This window comes from Macrobrachium nipponense, chromosome 9 (assembly GCF_015104395.2).
Source record: "Macrobrachium nipponense isolate FS-2020 chromosome 9, ASM1510439v2, whole genome shotgun sequence".
Classification (NCBI taxonomy): Eukaryota; Metazoa; Arthropoda; class Malacostraca; order Decapoda; family Palaemonidae; genus Macrobrachium; species Macrobrachium nipponense.
Genome location: NC_061110.1, coordinates 84,450,666 through 84,455,020, shown reverse-complemented (window position 1 = coordinate 84,455,020; position 4,355 = coordinate 84,450,666). Strand labels below are relative to the sequence as shown.

Below are 4,355 nucleotides of genomic sequence, written 5' to 3'. Positions count from 1 at the left end.
CAGCTGTTTTCATTTTTTTTCTTTTTTTTTTGCAATTTCTATGTATTCCATTATCTACGCACAGTTGATTATATAAAGAAAAAAGTTCTTGAATTGGCTAATTATTATACACCGTACTTACGAAATATAAATGTTTAATCTTAAAAAAAAATAACTTAAAAACAGTAAAAGCTAAATAAATGTACCAATGCAATAGTTTGAAAAGCAAAAGACCGTGAGCGAATCTGCCTCCACCCAAACACCTGACGACACCTCTCATCCCCCTCCCACCTCCCCTCCCCCTCCCCAACCCCTACCTCCACACCTCTCAACAATCAGCCGAATGCCAACAATGATATTCCCATTGAACCAATCAGCATAGAGAAATGCTCAGCTCGTTCATCTGGCTGAGCAGAAGTAATTTTAGTGTTCCCATCAAGACATTTTGATCTTCGCTCGCACATCCATCAACACATGTGCACTTTTGTTTACAATTGTGTCATTTGGTGTCAATAAAACTACACAAACACCTTCTTACCGAGTAGATTGATATCTTCCCTTTGGTATTTCACTTGGTTCACAAAAGAATACCAGCTAGTGGCTTATTCAAGCTGTATTGATATTCAGTATGGTAGAATGAAGTGGAAAAGATCCAGGCACCAAATAAATAAATTCACATGAATATTACCAATTTCGTCAGCATAGCTCACTTTTCGGGAACCTTACATATAGTAAAGACAGTCCGTTAGAAGGAACAACAGGCTCCTATTTCAAAGTTTACGATGATAAAAATAAATGCATCCGGAAAATCGCTAAAAATGTGATTTCCGGATTGTACAGAAACATTTGCATTTGTGCTTATAATGTTACTAGGTAACTTGGCATCATAATACTGTCCATTGTTGTTGTTGTTGTTGTTGTCTTTTTTTTAATCATTGAAATCCTTTTTCTGTATTTTAGCTGCGAATATGATGCAACATTTTCATTCAAGATTGTACAATTTTACTAAAATTGTCATATAAGTTATATGGTTCTTATTTTTTTTTTTTTTCTTTTTGTACATGTCATTAACGTCATTTTTACCTAACATATAGTAAGGTATTGCTAACTACATATTTCTTACAAGGCATTCATTTCAAATAACTCTCACTATTAATGAAATAATTATTGCTCGTAATGATTAGGCATCAATAAATGCAATAATGTTTCCCTGAAGCATAAATATTCAATACTAATAAATCCATTACCAAAAATTACCATTTCTTCTTTTTGAAATAAACATTAATATATTTAGTAAAAGCTTCATGGGTTTTCTTTAATAACTCCTTCGCCTAGAGGACAAGTCGTAACATATTCATTTAAACTTTAGGAAACATCTGTAAAATAGATATTATAATTTCCTACGCCTATTTCATTGGCAAAAAACCGACATCAGCATTAAATCTAAATTTAAGTTACTAGGAAGCTAAACAATCCTTACTTTGAGCTGAATCATGCAACACATTTTCCTCAATGTCACGACAACAAACGGTGAAACATTCTTGGCTGTCGAGTATAAAAGATCGCAGGGAAGGCCTTCCAGCACACTCTCGCCCAGTAGTGGCCAAAGACAACATTAGCAAGCAACAATGAAGTTTCTGGTTGGTAAAGCCTAAGCGAAAAGTTTATCGAGGCAATATGTGAATTACAATATAATAGCTTTTTCTAACGGCCGAAACATAGATTAGGTCAACTGGAATATTTCATCAATGGTTTCATAACTGTAACGTTTAGGCTACTTCTTACATAATCTTTGGTATCTTATTTAATATAATTCTCTCTCTCTCTCTCTCTCTCTCTCTCTCTCTCTCTCTCTCTCTCTCTCTCTCTCTCTCTCTCTCTCTCTCTCTTTCAATTTACTGATTTAGACTATTCAAATGCAGCAGTAATATAATATTACATATTATTTTTCAGGTGTTTGCACTCCTAGTGGCTTTAGCTTGCACTTCCGAGGTAGAAAAGCGAGAGGCGGAGCCAGGTTATGGAGGATACGGCACGTGGAGCCACCATCATCGTCCTCCTATGATAGGATGGCTATTCTAATCACTATCATAAGCGATCTGCTGATCCTGAGCCTGAGGCTGAACCTTCCTATGGCTATGGCTCTTCTTATGGGTATCGGCCAGTCACTTATGGCTACTCTCACCGCTATCACAAGAGGTCTGCTTATCCAGAGCCAGAAGCTGAACCTTCATATGGCTATGGCTCTTCTTATGGGTATCACCCAGTCACCTATGGCTACTCTCACCGCTATCACAAGAGGTCTGCTGATCCTGAGCCAGAAGCTGAACCTTCATATGGCTATGGCTCTTCCTATGGGTATCGCCCAGTCACCTATGGCTACTCTCACCGCTATCACAAGAGGTCTGCTGATCCTGAGCCAGAAGCTGAACCTTCAATATGCTATGGCTCTTCCTATGGGTATCGCCCAGTCACCTATGGCTACTCTCACCGCTATCACAAGAGGTCTGCTGATCCTGAGCCAGAAGCTGAACCTTCATATGGCTATGGCTCTTCCTATGGGTATCGCCCAGTCACCTATGGCTACTCTCACCGCTATCACAAGAGGTCTGCTGATCCTGAGCCAGAAGCTGAACCTTCCTACAGCTATGGCTCTTCTTATGGGTATCGCCCAGTCACCTATGGCTACTCTCGCCGCTATCATGGATAAGTACATTGTCAGCGCAAAAGGTGTACTGATCCACAGCCAACGGCAAGACCTTCTCCCAGTTATAGGTTCAGACATACCTATAATTATTCTCGTCCAGTCTACCACTGCCCATCCTATAACTAATAGCCAAAGAGGAAAGACACAGATGTCTATAGCTAGCAATAGATTTTTATTTTTTGTTAGTTCATGAATGTTCTGCAACTTCGACAAAGTAATAAAGTATTAATAATATACAAGTCATTTTTATTTCAGTGCTTCTCCTCACGTTTCTCTCCGGTGTTCATTGCTACAAAAGATGTAGGAATTTTAAATAAGGATATTATCATTCCTGAACAGACTGAATGTACATAAGTTTTTATGCAATTTCTAGCTATAAAATAATTCCTAGGAAGGGCTATCGGAGGCTGTTATCAACCCCAGTCACAAAAGAAGCGTTAGAACTAAATATGTTAACCAATTTGCACCTGGAGAAGTTATAGAAATCCCCAATAAAATGATCAAATTACAACTACAGGGGACGTCATTAGGAAACCAAGTTTTTAAAATGGGTGAAGACCGAAAAATTGAGGAAAGCAACTTTTTAAAATCAAATAATACGATATATTGAAATATCACCAGTTGCAAATTCACATAGATCTTGCGTATGTCAAGTAATTCGTACCAAAAAATCAAGCATGAAGATTTAGATACGAATTTTAAATGGTTGAGTAATAACGGCAATAACACTCTGATCTATATTCTAATCTATGATAACTTTAAAACTTTCATCATTTCCCTTATGTATGTATGTATGTATATATGTATGTATGTATAAACGTAGTCAGGGGATACAGATAAATTTCATACACTATTATACTATTACATATATTCCTTAATACCATACAGAAGCACAGCCGACCTTTATTGATCAAGTATCTAAAAGATTTCCATTAAATAAAATATAATAATTTAAAAAATCTACGCTGATTAACTAGTACATATAATAATATCTAAAAACATTAATAATGGATGCTTCATACTACTTTTGTGCATTCAGTACTTCACTACCACACAATGGTAACCACTAATATTGGCAGCTATCATGGAGCAGCATAAGCCTGAGTTTAATGTTTTCCATAGCAATTTTTTTCTTTACTGTGTGCCCTTCGTGTTTTTTATTCATCTGCACTACACTTAATTAAATATTTCTGTTCTGTAGTTTATTAATTTAGTGATGAAAGGAGTGCATGGTGTGTTGAGTGAATTTTGGTTCGACGTGATGCTGATGATCTGCTGAAGATGCAAGTTTTTTTAATTAAAACTCGTCTGTCGAGGATAAAAATGTTGCTGAAGCTGGAATAAGCCTTCCTCAGGAAAGTAGGGATGGTCCTTATGTTTGCAATATGAGGAATCTGCTTCTGCAATGCAACATAAAACTGCAAATGCAATTCCTGACTTCCGTTTTCCAAGGTACTTCTCTCTCCACCCAAAAGATATGATTGAACTAAGATCCTGACCTCCATGATAGCATTCAGTCCCACATAAGAACTAAATATTTCACAGTAATTTTACTTATAGATTTTACTAGGAGTATCCTCACTAAGGTTGCGCATCTACAAGTCTTTTTCTCCAAAATATGATATCAGCTGTTCATATTATATAGCTGCACGCATATACGGATCTTACC

At 36.8% G+C, this 4,355-nt stretch overlaps 1 pseudogene; it reads left to right on the top strand.

Moving 5' to 3' along the window:
- The first annotated feature begins 1,607 nt into the window (after positions 1 to 1,607).
- LOC135218650 (shematrin-like protein 1) lies at positions 1,608 to 2,925 on the top strand (annotated as a pseudogene).
- Positions 2,926 to 4,355: the final 1,430 nt, after the last annotated feature.